We start from the raw sequence: 17,878 nt of genomic DNA on the forward strand, positions 1-17,878 counted from the left end.
ATTTGCGAGGCATTTCAAGTACCAATAAATGTTTAGTTTATCGTGTTTCTTTTACGATGCTGAAGATCGAACTTTTCATTTGAAAAGTTTGAGTCTTTTAAATAGTGTTAACGACGGGCTTTCCTTTTAGTTCTCTCTACTTATAATGAAAGATCGGGAAGGGAGTTTTGTTAGCATCTTCTAACCTAACCAGTGGATGGTAATATAAACTTTGTGCCGACATTACCGCGATAATTAAACCAGCGAACTGCAGAAACTGCAGTCTGCATTGAAATATCTCATCCCCGAGCTTTCGCTACTTTCGCGCTCCAACTTCCTACTAAAAGGTGGGTTATTTGCAGTAAAACCAAGATCCTGATGCTACCTATATAGCCCATCTTATTCCAAGTTATTGCTGGTATCGCACACCACTATTTTCATCAACATTCGAGTAAATCGTAAAAAAAAAAAATAAATAAACACCACTCATTCATTAGTTCTTTTTTTTAATTTACAATATTTTATTAAAATTTCATTAAATAAAATTTAGTTAAAGGGAAATTCTACTGTGTAAATAAAAATTCGGTTAAAGAGAAATTTTGTTAAATGGGTAAATTTGAGAACACGATTTTTAGATTTTTTTTTTTTGAATTCACTGATTGAAGAGAGTATATAAAGATAAGATAATATTATGAACTGGTATTTAAATTGTGCTTAATCATTATCCAGTTTGATTAGATATGCGACATAGAGGTTTTCATTTTACCATTCTACGTACATTTTGCACTTTTCCTGGAAGTTCACAAGTACTTGCTTCAAATGATATCATTATATAACTTATCCGCGTGTGAGCTATATGTATACAAAATATATGTCTCAATAATGCAAGCTTGTGTGTGTATAATTATTAACATTGTGAATTTTATCATACATATGAAAATATAATGACTCAAGTCTTGTGTATATATATATTCATGGAAATCGAAATCAATCTTAATATTTTTTATATATATATATTAAAATTTAATAATAATTTAATAATAATTATATAGTCAAAATTAATTAAATAATTAAAATTAAAAAATTTTAAAGTTCCTTAAAATTTTAAATATTTTCAAAATGTTTCTTTTGAAAACGTGCAGGTATAGATATAGGAAATTCCCAATGTCAAAACCAGACTGAGCAAACTTAGGTATAGCAATAATTTCTTTTTTATGGAATGTACTTGGAAATTTAGTGAAAAGACTATTTTCCTTTTTTTTCACTTCGCCTCTTCAAGGCTATATGCAACAGACTTGTAAACATTATGTTTGCTAACTATTTTCTTATTTTATTTATATGAAAAATATATTCTTTGCAAATATTTTTTTCCACGAATGTATTTTTTTGTTTATTTACTTTGTTTATTTAAATTATTTTATCATAAAATTTCATTATAAAATTATTAATCTTTTTCAAGAAATATTTCTCAATTATTTTAATTTTCAATAAATTAATAAATTTAAATATTATAGAAACCTAGATTTTTTGAAAATTATATTTATTTTATTTTTGATGAGTTAATGATATAATGTGACTATTTAAAATAAATCGATTTTTCAAAGCAAACAATGTATAGTATACAAGAAGTACAAATTACTCTGCCGTTAAGGAGAGAAAATTATAATTCTGCAGGCATTGTCTGCAATGAGAAGTCTGCCTTAGAAGGTTCGAGTTTGTAGATAAGATAACAGATAAGGCAACCGGATGACAACGCGGACAACACAAGTAGTCGAAAATATATTACAGAATTTTCTTGGAAATGTCCTGAGATACGTACGTGCGTAAATTTACGTATATACATATATACAGGATTGTAAGAACATAGGAAAGAAATTTTTATTTATTTATTTTTTTTGAGAGAGAAAATATAAAAAAGGGACATTAATTTGTTACATTAATAATTAAATTAAATTATAAAAGTAAACGTACACCCAGAGAAATGATATATTTATTTGAAACAAGTAAATATTTGTTTCAAATAAATATTTGATTTTAATAAAAAATTTATTTGTTCTAAATTACATTTTTTATTTAAACCAAATAAATGCAAATAAAATATTTCTCTAGGTGTAAATAATTCGTCATTTTTATCTAATGAGAAAAATTCAATTTTTAATACATCTGTATATATGAAGTTATATATAAATATGTGTGATTTCTTTTGTTTCTACAATGTAATTAACAAGAAATTTTATCTCTGATTTATAAGTCTATATTCAAAAAGTGATAAAAATAATCAACTCTGATATTTTTAATCCATATATAATCAATATCTTACGGTATATGGAATCTCCAAAATAAGATCACTTTCCCAAAGGTGTCGTGATTTATTTTTTAAATTTATACAATTTGTATATTTATAATTCATAATTATAAAAATAATTGTTATTAACAGGGTGGCTGCAAGTCAGGGAAAAGTCAGGGAATTTTGTTAGTCAGGGAAAAGTCAGAGAGAAGTCAGGGAATTTTTAAAAATTCTTTAAGTCAGGGAATTTTGATTCAATTCAGTTTTTTTTATTTAGACGTTTTTGTAATATATAGCTCATTATAATGAGCTAGATTTTTCATTTTTCAAAGTATTTACTTTTTTTATAATAAAAGTTTTAAATATAATAAAATTTTGTTAACAAACAATGTTTAATTATCTTTTCCTTTATGAATAAAATTATTACTTAAAGAGCATTATAAAAATTTCAATCAGCAATGCAGAATATTAAATAATTTAAAAATTTTTTAGTCAGGGAAAAGTGAGGGAATTTTGAAAATAAAATTTTGCGGCTACGCCCTGTAACTTATTTTTTTAATACATAAAATAATTTTTAAAAATTAATTTTGATTTATATTTGGGAGGCATTTGTTTTTTTTAATATACTGTTTTACAATATTCTCTATACATAAATAAGTGATATTTAATTTTAATAGATATTCAAATTAACTTCTATATAGAAATTCACAGCAGCTCAGGTATTGCATTTAATAAAACACACCTTCAATATGATTACACACACACACATATACGTACAATCAGTAATCACGCTGACCAGAAAGCTTACTAAAAGTATATGAGGTTGCTCGCCTTGCTCGACCTCGCCACATGTTACTTTGTCATACGCCTACCTGTATATATGAATACGTAAATATTCAGTTGTAGCCAATGTTTGGAAGCTATATAATATAGTCAATACGAGGTCAATATAATATCTCTTAAAGCGTCGCTCGCAATTTAAAAAATGACGTCAACATTTATATTATTTATGAAACTGAAATTACCAACGTTGATTCAACGAAAAAATGAAATTTAAAGATTCTAATTTCCATCAATGAAATTTGATTATTTTCAACCCTCTAAAACCTGAAATAAAAAAAACAATATTTATCATTATTTTGTCCCATATTTTCTGAAAATTTCGAAATTTCAAATAATTTTGATATTTCCTCGACTCGGAAGCAATTTTTTCCGTTTGGTAATTATTTATTTGAATGCTAGAAGCATTTTAAAAAACAGAAAAATTGCTTCCAATTCGGGGAAAACAGTGATTTTGACTTTTTTCTCACAGATTTTCCGAAAATCCCGAATTTTCAAAAAAAGTTTCAATTTCCGCGCGTAGGAAGCAATTTTTCTTGTTTGATAATTATTTATTTTAATGCTAGAAGACTTATAAAAAAGGAAAATTTTCTTCCAAGTCGGGGAAATAGAAACTTTTTTTGAAAATTCGGGATTTTCGGAAAATCTGTGAGAAAAAAGTCAAAATCACTGTTTTCCCTGAATTGGAAGAAATTTTTCTGTTTTTTAAAATGCTTCTAGCAGTGAAATACATAATTGTCAAACACGAAAAATTGCTTCCGAGACGAGGAAATAAAATATTACTTGAAATTTCAGGATTTTCAAAAAAAATCCGTGACAGAAAATTAAAAAACAACTGCTTTCCCGACTTGGAAGCAATTTTTCTGTTTTTTAAAATGCTTCTAGCATTGAAAAAAATAATTATCAAACGAGAGAAATTGCTTCCGAGTCGAGGAAATATGAAAATTATTTGAAATTTCGAAATTTTCGGAAAATGTGGCACAAAACAATGATAAATATTGTTTTTTTTTTATTTCAGGTTTCAGAGGGTTGAAAATAATCAAATTTCATTGATGGGAATTTGAATCCTTAAATTTTATGTTTTCGTTGAATCAACGTTGTTAACTTCAGTTTCATTATTATTTTCCCTCTTTTTCATGATAATTTGTTCAGCATTCTGCGTTCAATAATTTGCATTATGAACTCAGAGAAAATTTTGTTTTTAATCAAATATACCATTTTTAGGTTTCTTTACACGGTTCGTAACTCCATTAATATCGTTTTGCAAAAAAATGCGTACCCCCTCCCCCCTTAGCGGCCACACGAATTTATCTGTACGGCTGAAATTTAATGCAAGATTTTAACACAGAAAATTAAAAGGCATTAAAATAAGCTGCAACGCTTATTATTTTAATCCAATTTTGCTTATTTTAATACCAAAATGGATTAAAATAAGCAAAATTGGATTAAAATAATAAGCATTGCAGCTTATTTTAATGCCTTTTAATTTTCTGTGAAATTATTTAAAAATTTGTTAATTAAGGAAGAATAAAAATTAGTCAGAGGATTTTGAAATTGAGTTAGCATAACTTTTTGCATTTGCCCCCTTTTTGTCGGACATTTTCGTGACGCTATTTTGAATTTTGGGAAAATTAACTTTTCTCATACCATGCGTCTATCGGAAAATCCTAATATTTTCGGGGTTAGGAAAGAAAATTTGATTCTCTTACCTGATTGCAAACTTTTTTTTAAAAATAATATGTGGTTAGAGGCGAAGGCCCAATTTTTATACCTAAGTTAGGTAAAAATTTTGCTGACAATAATCCTTAGTATACAAGAGAGCAGTAAAATTAGCAGAGCATAAAATTGTCTGAAATTCACGGTATTCTAAACCCTAAAATGTTGTAAAATCTAAAACACCTGCTTCAACTTAGAAAAAAATAATATATTATGTATAAGATTTGACGCAAATATCGTAAAATTTCTCAGATCAATGATAAAGTATAATATAATATTTTGTCACGTCATTGTTGAGCATATATTTTAAAGCAATAATTTAAATTAATTTTTAATATTGATTATTGAATATCAAAAATATATTCTTTCAGAAAAAAAACCATTCCATGCGTTCTAATGTTAAAATTATATTTTTTCAAATTAAATACATCACAGAAAATTATAAGGTATTAAAATAAACTGCAACGCTTATTATTTTAATCCAATTTTGCTTATTTTAATACCAAAATGGATTAAAATAAGTAAAATTGTATTAAAATAATAACCGTTGCAGATTATTTAAATGCTTTTTAATTTTCTGTGATGTCAATCATCAGTATTGACACGAGATGAGAAAATTCACAATTTTGTTAAGATTTTAAAAATAGTATTTTTGATTTTATTAAACGATTATATTGAGAATTAGATTATCTCTCTCTATAATATAAAAGAATGCGGTGTTTTACCTGCGGCGTTGTACACTCCAAGTGTTATACTGATAAAACCATAGCAATTTACTGCGGTATAACTTGATTCAGGAAGTAAAAAGACAAGCGATGAAATCAAGGAATCTATCATTTCTCCTTGTTCATGTGAATCTATTTATTTACATTCGAAATTTATATATAAAATTGCCCGTAGGTGAAATAAACCTGAAACTTTAAAGAAGCGATAAATCAAGAATTTCTTTTAGAAATGATAAATTAATCTGTATTTATTTCAACTTTGAAAATATAATTTACCGTAAAAAAATGGTTTTTAAACCATATTTAACCGTTCGCGTTTATATCATATATTACAGAGGGAAATTTTGTTGGTTTGTGTTGATATCCCGAGGGAGAGACAAACACCAGACACAACCACCCAATGAAACAGGAGGTCCTGCGCATGGAGAGGTATCCTGTTTCCTTTTATATATCCTTTTCCTCTTTTTTTACCCTCATATACATATACACAGAAAATTATAAGGTATTAAAATAAGCTGCAACGCTTATTATTTTAATACAATTTTGCTTATTTTAATACCAAAATGTATTAAAATAAGCAAAATTGGATTAAAATAATAAGCGTTGCAGCTTATTTTAATGCCTTTTAATTTTCTGTGTATCGATCATTAAAGAGAAAAAAAATCATCAACTTACGAACTGTTACACTGAAAAAAAAGGTTTGGTATTAACAACCAAACGTTTGGTTGGTATTTAAGCAACCAAATTTTTTTTGTTGAATCAACAAAATTTTGGTTGTCTCAATCAAACTTTAGTTAGGACAACAAAAATCCTTTTTTTCTAATTATGGTTGTGTCAAACAAATTTTGATTGAGACAATTAAAATTTTGTTGATTCAACAAAAAAATTTTGGTTGCTTAAATACCAACCAAACGTTTGGTTGTCAATACCAAACACTTTTTTCAGTGTATGAAATAAAAATTCTTTAATTTTTCAAATACAATGAAAAATAATTTTTATTAATTCTTTCTCATTCTATAAATATTGCTTCCTCAATATATTTCCTTTTTTTTAAATTAGTGACAGGAATATATATTTATATAACACAATAAATAAATAATAAATCTAGATAAATTTAATATCAAGCTTTATAATTAATTCATTAATTTCGTGTATATATTCGAGATGAACGTTGTTTCCCTTTTGATAGATATATAATGTGGAACTTATCGACATATGTACCGCGTGTATAAAAATATTTTGAGATAATATTCAATATTATATACATAATATATATGTGAGAATATGATTATTCTCGCGAATGTTGGTTAATTTTCCACGAAAATGTGATTTTAACGAAAAATTCAAGCACTCAATTATCAGGAGATTATAATATATTGAGAAGAAGTTTATAGAATTTTCTAAATTCCTGTAGGATTCCCTGGGATTCTTCCGGAAAAACTCCAGATTCCTGCGAAAAGACAGTATAATACTAGCAGGCTCACATAAATGATATCGCGCATTACGTTTTTCCCCCAATTTGCTTTAGCAACGAAAGCGGAAGTAAATCTTGTCTCGTATGAGAGAAAATCCCGTTGCGGAGTGAATGAATTTCCCCCACGATTAGGAGGACATGCTGCAGCAAGGAGGAACACCCTTTTCCACGCGTGCGGAGAATTGCGAAAATGCGAAAATTCACGTATTTTGTTTAACAATCTTGTTCGTTATAATGTGCAAAGAAGTTCTAAAACTTTTAAAATGAACGAAATCATTTTTTTGGTTTATGAATTTTTTAAAAATTATTTCAGCAATCAAAAAGGGGCGCATGAATATCCTATAAAAATCATTAGCTATAGAACTTTTATTTGTATAAGAATTTTATTTGTCAGAATTTCTTTTTAGACAAATTTATATTTTTCGAATTAGTATTTGAGTTACTTTCTTTGTAAACGAAATTTTTTTTTATTTTAAAATTAGCACCGAAATCTTTCTGACGCTTGCTTATTATGCCATATGTAATAATTTCTATCAAATGGAAATTCTCTGTTTTAGGGATTCAATCAAATAAAAATTCGTGTAAATAAAAATTTTGACACATGGAAATTCGATAGTTTAAAAATTCTGACATTATACAATTCGAATCACTAAAATTCTGCTGAATGCGAATTTTGATAAATTAAAATTGGTTTAAATTGTAGTTCTATAAAATAAAAAGTTGGATAACAAAAAATTTGGTAAAATAAAAATTATATTAAATTAAAATTCGGTACCTAAAAACTATGTTAAATAAAATTTTGTTTACAAAGAAAGTAATTCAAATACTAATTCGAAAAATGAAAATTCGTCCAAATAGAAATTCTATCAAATGAAATTCATACAAATGAAAATTCTAGCTAATGATTTTTATGATGAGATAATCATGCGCCCCATGAAGAAGGAAAAAGTACATTAAACAAAATCAATAAATTATTAATTTATTTTTGAATATGGAAAAACAGTATTTTATAATAAAATTTGAAATTAAAAATGTAGTAAAAAATTTATTTGTTCATTTGAACGCGTTCAGAACTTCAAAAAAAATATCTGATATAATAATTTATGAATAATATTATAATATCCCCATTCTCCCCTAAAAGTTTTATTTATGACAGATATAATTTTTATTTACGCCAAATAAAAAAGTTATTAGGCTCTGAGACAAATAGATATACGTTTATTTAACTTAAATATATATATTATATTTATTTCAAATAAAGCCTTAAATTTTTGTTTAAATCGATTTTGTTTGGCTTACCAATTTTTTGGGTCAGCTCAACGAAATAATATGATTTAACCAATAAAAGAATTTTTTTTTTAAGTCAACAAATTTTGAGAGATGTGAAAAACACTGAATTTTACACGGGTTCGAAATTTCATCCGAACCACGAGGCCATGGTAAAATAATTATAGAGAGGGAATCGAATTTTGTCGCAATTTACGTATATATATCTCCATCAAATTTTGTGTCAAATTTTCATTATCCGGAATAACCGGGAATAACCAATTTTCCTTAATTATAATCCTAGGGACAAATTTTTCTTTGGTCTCAAAATCGCAATTTTTAATTTTTAAACATAATTTTCAGGAATATATACTAAAAAGAAATTTCTTATATTGATTTAAATAGTCTCACAGAAAATTAAAAGGCATTAAAATAAGCTGCAACGCTTATTATTTTAATCCAATTTTGCTTATTTTAATCTATTTTGGTATTAAAATAAGCAAAATTGGATTAAAATAATAAGCGTTGCAGCTTATTTTAATGCCTTTTAATTTTCTGTGCTGTTACTTCAAATACAAATTTAATTCAAGTAAATCCACGATTTCGAATTTTAAAAATCTAATGTCAAATTCTATCCCAAATTGTTGTTAAACCAAATTTTCAATTCAGTTTTACATTTTATCGAAATTTTGTTTGTACTTCAAATTTCCATGCGTTCAAAATTTCACTTTGACCGCAAAAAAATTGTTAATTTATAAACAATTTTGTCTGGATAAGTTCGGTCAAATGGAAATTAGATTTTATAAATTTCTAAGAAATATAGAAATAATTTATTGGATAATAATTAATTATACACAGAGAAACATACATTTGCAACATATACCAATAGCAAATTTTTAGTTATTGTAGCCATAATAATAAAATGTCACAGCAAATATGTTATCTGGGAAAATTAATTATTAGCTGTATCAGCAAATTGCTGTTCACAACCATTAGATTTAGCTAAGGTACAGATAACATTTTTTCTCCGTGTATCTAATTAAAAGTAAAAAAAATCATTTATAGGTATTAATAATTTAACGTTTTAATTACTTTTAAAGTCTCTTAAAGTAAAAAAAAACATAAATAAAATTGATTAAAAATGAAAAAAACATTTAGAAAATACTGTAAATGGAAAGAGAATCAAATGAAGAATAAAATATTTTCTCATGATGAAACTCCAGCTCGGCGATTCTGTGAGCCGTTTCCTGGATCTCTCTATTTTTCTCAGAATCAAGTACTTCTCTCATGTTCAGGTCTCTCTTTTTCCCCCGCCACCTACTTATCCACCCACTTTCAGTCTCTCTAAGGTGCTCGTTTCTCTCTCTCGATCAACACCTTACTCTTACCCCACACAAGAATTTCCTAGGGGATGTTCGCATATATATATATGCAGTATACATATGGTAACTTCTAGAGATTTCTGCTACCCTGATCAGAAGGGAAGCAACGGCTCTTCCTCCAAGTACTGGAATTTCCAGACCGGAAGTGCATGTCTACCTTCCTCCTCACTCGATTTCATTATATACTCCTTTCCAATCTTTCTCTCTATATATAGGATTGTATTTTCTCTCAAAAACATTTCTTGAAATCGAATAACATAAAGGATCATGTTATCGAAATTATGATATGAAACATTGTACAGGATTTACTGAGAGAATGGACAGGAGGAAATGATTTGCTATGCTTCCGGTTGTGAGGAGGAGAACGAGGAGAAGAAGAAGAGGAGGAAGGACATATTATTAGGAGAAAGTGGTAGTATGTCTGTGATCAAGGACTGAATGACCTTCCATGACCTGAATTTACAGTGAGGAATTATATATATATATATGTATATATAAATATATTGGTGAGAGTAAAATCATCATTCCCGGGGGAAATGAACCTCTCGAAAATCCAGGTGAGGCCAGAGGGTAGCAGGCCAACCGTTAGAAAAAGTGCGATTTGCCCGAAAATCCGGGACTTTCCTACCAGGCGGCTAGGAAGCCGGATCTGGTGGCCTTGGCTGGCGGATATATCAGCTAAAGAGCAAGTATTCCCCAGGGAATATCTGGATTTCATGGAATGATCTCTCTCCATGAACATCAAGCTCATTATTGTGTGCCTCATCATTTCAGTTTTCCTTGAAATTCTAGTACCATTGCTTTACACGTGTCGTGTATATATATATCTACCAAAGTGAAGTTTAATTAAATGTTTTAGCAATTTAGCATCTCTTGTTCATTATTAACACTTTAGAATATCTATAGAAATTTCAAATCTTCAACATTCATCCCTTATTATTTTGTTCAAAATTCAAAATTTTGTTTTCCAAAATTATTAAAAATAATTTTAGTTTTCAAATCTTTTAATATCTATTGAAAAAAAAGGACAACGAAATATACAAATGATAGTACTGTAAACTATAATTAAATTTATATATATGTTTAAAATGCGAATTTCATTTGACAATATTAAAAATCGGGAAAAAATTTCGAATATATAATATGTAGAGAGATTATACGGAGATTGGAAAGTCTTGCAATTGAGAGAAGAAAAGGAATGAGCGGTAATGTACCAGGGATACATTTTGATAAGAGGTACATGGATGCGGAAATTCCGCGCAGACTCCCCGACAATAATCACGAGGGTTGAATCTCTCTTTCTCTCTGTATATATATATATATATGTAGCGCGAGGGAGGGTCCAAAGGATCAGTAACCTGACCCTTACAGATAGACAGCATTGCAAGCGCAAAAGACAATCGTTAAACCAAGATCGTAACGTTTCTGCAAAAGCTTACAATGTAAGCAAAAAGATTTATTGTCCTTCGAAGAAATTGAATTTTTTTTTCCAGAAAATGAAAATTTGTACAATATTAATCAATACTTTTTGAGTTTTAAAGATAAAAAAAAAGTTTAACTAAAAAATACTTTTTTGTTTATATATGTATTGAATTTTCTATTATAATTTATCGATTATATTATACCTATAACTAAAATTGAAGGCAATATTTGCTTGTGTCTTTTTCATATATTAATACGAGTCTGGTAAGGGTATAGAGGTATAAAAAGCGAAGTTTTAAGACGTCTAGTACTATTGTGATTCTGCTAAAGTTAACGACGAGATCTCAGGGCTATTCTGCAAGCTGCAACTTGATGCAACTGTCGTTTCAAAGTTCGGTTGGTGAAACTGACACGCTCGAGCGAAGTTACGAGAGCATAATACCACGTATATAACGTTAACATAAAACCTAGAAGCTGACGCACAGCACGTAAGTCGTAAAATCTAAACCTGAGAGTGAGAGAGAAAGATAGGCTTGCATTGTATCTGTGTGAATTTCACAAATACAATTGCAAGCGTTGAGCTTCACATATATATATGACATCAAATCCATAAAGAGTTTATATCCAGGAAGTTACCCTTTAAGGTTCTCCAAATGCTTTTGGCCAGTTACATGCAACTAAACGTGGATGAATTAATTAGTCTAGTAAAGTGTTTCCTATATCTAAACCGGCGATAAAATTAATTACTCGAAAAATGAATGTGTTTCCCGCAAAAGTTTATTTAAGAAGGCACTTAAATGTCTATGTCTATATGTCGTTTAGCATTGGCTCATTTTGAGATGCAACAAAAATGATGCTCTAGAGTACGAACAAATTTTAGTGGCGTAATCAGATCAAAAATCTTTTTACTTGTAAATGGAACCATGCGGGTAAAATTGTGAAAACCATGGGCGAAATCGATTGCCAAGGTAAAAACAACTGAACCCGCATGCTTTAAACCTTGGGAAAAATCTCAAAAGCTCATGTCCGTTTCCCATGGTACAATTAACATTATTCATACTTATGAACCATTGCTAAAATCTTAAAACCATGGAAAAATAATTTTTTAATTATGGTTCAATGGTTCAAGTTCTCAAAATTAAAAAATTAATTTTCGCATTCTTTCCAAGATTTTAGGAATGGTCCATAATCCGTATTATTAAAAAAATAATTTTCCCATTGTTTCCAAAATTTTAGCAATGGTTCAAAATAAATCAAATAATTTTTTTAAGTCCCCATGAATTCCAAGATTTTAGAAATGCTTTAAAATCAGTAAAATTAAAAAATTAATTTTCCCATGGTTTCTAAGATTTTAGCAATGGTAAAAAATCAGTAAAAATAATTTCCCATGGTTTATTGTAATATTTTAGCAATGGTCTATCAGTAGGAATAATGTTAAGTTAATTGTATAATGGCAATCGATTTCGCCCACGGTTTTCATAATTTTACTTATGATTCTATTTCCACATAATGTTGTCAGAAGTCTTAAAAGCTTCATTGCATGAGTTTTTAGTTTGTGATTAGGGCGTTGAAATTTTTTGAAACAGATGTTTGGTAAATAAAGACTTCATATATACTGGGCTAAAACATTTTTGAAAAAAAAAATAATTAAAGAACTAGATTACTGTTATATATATTGGATCATAAAGTGTCAAGTTGTGTGATATAACAGTACATTAAGCGAGCTGAGCTTAAAGAACAACCGCATGTTTCATTACATACAATGTACCTGCTGGGTTTTGGCGGAACTGCACGGTACGATACACTGGGGTAGAATATTATACCTTTACATTGTGCCACTTTATGACTTTCGTGCTCGAGTTGGTCCAGGCCAGCAGCCTCAATTATATCCTCTTAGTAATATGCTACTACTAGTATCGCCACAAAGCTCATGTAATTGCAATTCTCAAGTTTCGTGTTTAAGTACTTTTTTTTTGTCAAATTATAATGCTATATAACCTTAAAGTACAGTATAAACTTTTGTTATTCATTAGAATATTTGGCTTAGTTAAAATTCGTGCATGTATATATATTTTTAATATTACTTTACTTATTTTCTATAAATATCGCGTACATTTTTCAAAATCAAAAAATCCGTTATTGTGATTATATACAAACTATTTCTGACAAGTGAAATTCGAACATAGAGGAATATTTTGTAGCTATTCGCATAGAATTCCCCACAATTTGACGAGAGAGAAAAAAAGGGGATTCAGAGAAGAGAGAATGATTCCCAGAACTTGAAGAGTTCTCTTGACATTACTAGGATCAAAGAAACCGTTCCAATAATTCCTGTAGTAACTGTGGTTCGACTTAACTTTTTCGTGAAATTATTTGTTAAACCGATTTCACGAATAACGCACCCAGTACTGCTTAATTATGAGTTATATATATACAGGGTTTTTTCCCTTCAAAATAATATTGAAGAAATTATGTTGTATATAATTATATCCGGTACAATATTGCAGTAAATAGAATTTCCCTTATCTACCGAAATCATTGGTAAAATTACTAATCGTATATATAGATATACGAATGTATATTTCGATACGCTGATGATGCAATAGAATTTTCCACTATATCGGATTGTTACTGTTATTCATGAGATCCAATTATTTGATGGTCCAATGGACAGCGGAGACTGTGCCAAGCTCTGTCGATGACAGATATTCAATATTGCGTAACTGACCATATACTCTTCAACGTGTGTACGGTAAATATGCCAATAGGCTTTTCTGACCCGATGATATCGATGAAATCATCAATGGATAATCGATATAATATTCCCCCTTTTGAAAATTCAATTTCGCCCCCTACAGAACATTTACGATTTTCCCCTTATTAAAAATGCTTTATATGTATATAGAAATAATAAATGTTGAGACTAATAGTATTTAGTTATCCCTTATCGTTCAGGTATATATTATATACAATTTCGCATTTTACAGAAAAATTCCTAGAAATTTAATACTTTAGAATGTATATGGTCTTTATGTTTATTTTAAAAAGATACCGTACAAAAGGTGTGAAAAAATCTCTTTAAAAACACCGAGGGGAAACGAGTTTGTTGTTTAATCTTGAAACTTTTGAAGGAAACCTGTTTGGCATGTCGCGCAGGCATAATGATTCAGCCAAAGAGAACCAAGTCAACGCTATGGGGGTCGGAAATTTTTAATTTAAATCTTCCACGGTCATAACTTGACAAAAAAAAAAAAAAAAAAGGTTTGGTGTTCCTTTCCCCTTTAAAGAAGAAAGAAAGCTGAAAGTAATTACAACGCTACCTGTATATTTACAAAAGAGACAACGAAGTCTGATTTGATTTCATCTTTCAATAATTATCAAAAATTATATTACATTTATTATTTTTCTATTTAAACGATTTTATTTTTAAGAGATTATGTCGTTAAATTTTTCTGCTTTGCTATATGTATACATATATATTCAGCAACCACCGCGAGGATGCAGGTACCTCGAGAGGAAATACTCCCTCGTAAAATAAAAAAAGGCGCAAAAAGAAAGCACTTTCTGTGAGGGAGAAAGAGAGTGATCGTGGTCGACGAGAATAAAGAGGAAGAAATGAAAAAGAACGCACCCGCGTCAACAACACATGCAAAACAGACAAGCATGGCTCAGAAAACGAACAGGCGATGGTTGAAGAGGTTGAAAAAAAAAGAATCTGCTGGAGGAGGTAAAAAGGGAACAATGCCATAGGGATCCTGTGTAGAGTAATCCGCACATATACACACCAAAGGGGAAAAGAGAGATGCTTCGAAAAAAAATATATATGGGGAACTGAAGAAAGGAAGAAAGCGAATACTCTCATACTTTGTATATGGTTCATATATAGGGACTATAAAAGGTTCTCTTCATCATATGCATTATAATATACGGAACCTTAAAAACGTGACTTTGCACTCACATACTAACTCATAATCCGTTTTCTTATCAATTTTTTTCTGAAGACAGAAATACCAATAATGAGCTATTTATGATAATAAATAACATTGAACAAATAATAAACATATGTAAGGCAATGAATATAGAATTTGAGAATGTATAAGCGAGAAGAATGTACTCTAAATCTGAATCAGTGAAAATTTCACTGGCAATCAGTGGTTTTTACTGATTCTAAGTGAAATTCCACTGATTCATCAAAGAAAACTCGTCCACTGAATTGAAATCAGTAAAATTTTCACTAATTCAGATTTAGAGTGTGGGATATGAGTGAGTGGAGAAAAGGCGATTATAAATTATGTCATTTAGTGATTATGTTATTTATTACCATTTATTGAAAATATGTATAATAATCACAACTATCTGTAATTGAAATTATAATTATACTTTAAAAAAGTTAAATACAAAATTGTTTGTCTTATGTAAATTCTTTAAATCGATGAACATCAGATATACTCTATTTATCTGTTCTTACTTTGAATTTGTAAAAGAGCTTCACCCCTTGAATTATTATAAAAGAAACATATCACTTCCATAAACTCGATTGAGTTTTCCAAGCACGTGATTTGAATTAGGAATTCCGTTCAAAAAAATATATATATTTGAAACGTAATCGAACTTTATAAAAGAAAAAGAAAAGAAATAGGATCTAGATCTGTATGGAATTGACACTCACGTGCGCTGCTTTAGAATACTCACATATACTATACTTATATATATATATATATACACTGCTGTTGGTAAGATATATTTTGTACTCTGAATACGAACTATATATAAAGGGCTGTTGTTGATAAGGGGAACACACCCTTAAAAGGTCAAAAAGTTCCTTTTTTTTTCTTTTGCGTGCACTTCTTGTGACATCTTTGAGGGTTAAAGGCACCTTGTTGCCTGGCAACTCGTCCCAACATCCGGTATATATACTTTCTATATTCCAATGTTCCCTGAGGAAGCTTTATTTTCCCGCACTCTCAAGTCCTGCTTTAATTGGAAGGGCCAATCGGACGAAAGAAGCTTTTCTGCTTCACGTCAGAACCAAGGGGAAATAAGTACAAAGAGTTTTTTTTCCTCGAGATTGGAAAATCCGAATGGCTTTCATCATGTTTACGTGTATAAAGCTTTCAACATCAGGGTTTAATCAGTTTTTAAATATCTTATTTATCTTCCGTTTGTTTTTTGTTATTCGTTTTTCTAATTAATAGCAATGTTGGTTATAATATTTTATTTTCTTTGTAGTATAGGGGAGAGTGACAAACAGTGGGACACTTTTTTTTTAAAGACATATTAATATGTCACTTTTATATATTTTTGAATACTTTTTAGTATTACCATAAAGTTTGAACTCTTTTCTACACAATACACATATTCTATTACACTGAAAAAAATTCCTAACCCCCGTATGCCAGGAATTGACTAATTTGCTTAGTTACGAGAGGAACCCACTAGGCAATCTTGGTCAAAGTTGATTTCGACAATTATTTGGAATGACTAGGGCAGCTTATCAGAATAACCAGGTATCTTACTCTCTAAATCTGAATTAGTAAAAATGTTTACTAATTTGAATTAGTGACTCACTTTTTGCTTCTGAATTAGTAAATTTTTACTAATTGTTAATAAAAGTTATTAATAATTAGTAAAATTTTACTAATTCAGAAGCAAAAAGTGAGTCACTAATTCAGATTTAGAGAGTATAGTTACATTGGCTAGAATCACTTTGACTAAATAAACTTTAGCAAAATTGACTATAGATACATGTCATATTAACCAAACATCTTAGTTAATATAACTAGTAAACAAGGAATCAATTCTATTAAATCGACTTTGACAATATTAACCAAGCTACATAACTGAATTGACTAGGATGCTTGGTTACGCTGACTATAGATTTAAAGTTACTATGGTTAATAGTCATTAATGCGAAGCAAATTTTTTTTGTGTAAATTATATTGTGATTAAAAATAAAAATAACCTAAAAACAACTTGGAGCAAAATTTGAATAGTCGTTCTCTTATCAAGTGTTACTTTTTAAATGTTGTCGAACAATAATTGTAATAATTCTTAATTATAAATTTTGAATTTTTTATTATTTTTTAGCATTAAAAACTCACATTTTTAGTCGCTGTGTAAGTATAAATGCGCATGCGTATAGCTGACACAACTTATAATCAGTGTTGACAACTGTACGTCAAAAACAGTTTTTTCAATTTTCTTTGAAAATAATGAATCAATGTGGCTAAAATTTTTGGAGATAGTGTGTTGTCATAAATATGGTTTACATTTAAATTTTAGTCGAGTTTCTTTAAGGTTTTCAGAAAATTAAAGTGTCCTACTGTATAAACAATCCCACTGTTTGTCACTCTCCCCTACTTATTTTGCTTGTATATTTTTAATTTTTCTTTTTTGTATCAGATTGTATTAAAATTAAATCCAGGGATGTAATTCGAGTTGTATATCTTATAGTTACACTGAGAGAAATCCATGGTTCATACAAACAGATTTTTGTTTGTTTTCGAGCACTTATTACATTAAAGTTTTAGGAACAAAAACAATTTTGTTCTTTGACAGAGAAAACTGGGTTGATACTACCACGAAATGTAATTGGAACGTAGTAAAATGTAGTTGTATAAATTAGGGTTGGGTTGCACTTTTAATTTGTCGGTAAATATTATCGACAAGTTTTGATATATATATATATGTAAAATCAGTGAAGTTGCTTTTTTAAAAAAAATTGACAATAGCAGTTTCAACTTCCTCTGGATTTTTAAAAATTAGATGAATTGAATGAGTATTAGTT

General features: G+C 28.8%; 1 protein-coding gene across 2 annotated transcripts in view; it reads left to right on the plus strand.

Annotated features, from left to right (window-relative positions):
* LOC127281465 (uncharacterized) overlaps positions 1 to 17,878 on the plus strand; it is a 136,048-nt gene that overhangs the window by 1,258 nt on the left and 116,912 nt on the right. The window lies entirely within an intron of this gene.

Source organism: Leptopilina boulardi, unplaced genomic scaffold (assembly GCF_019393585.1).
Source record: "Leptopilina boulardi isolate dan_hultmark-lab unplaced genomic scaffold, ZJU_Lbou_2.1 LbouV2_269, whole genome shotgun sequence".
Lineage (NCBI taxonomy): Eukaryota > Metazoa > Arthropoda > Insecta > Hymenoptera > Figitidae > Leptopilina > Leptopilina boulardi.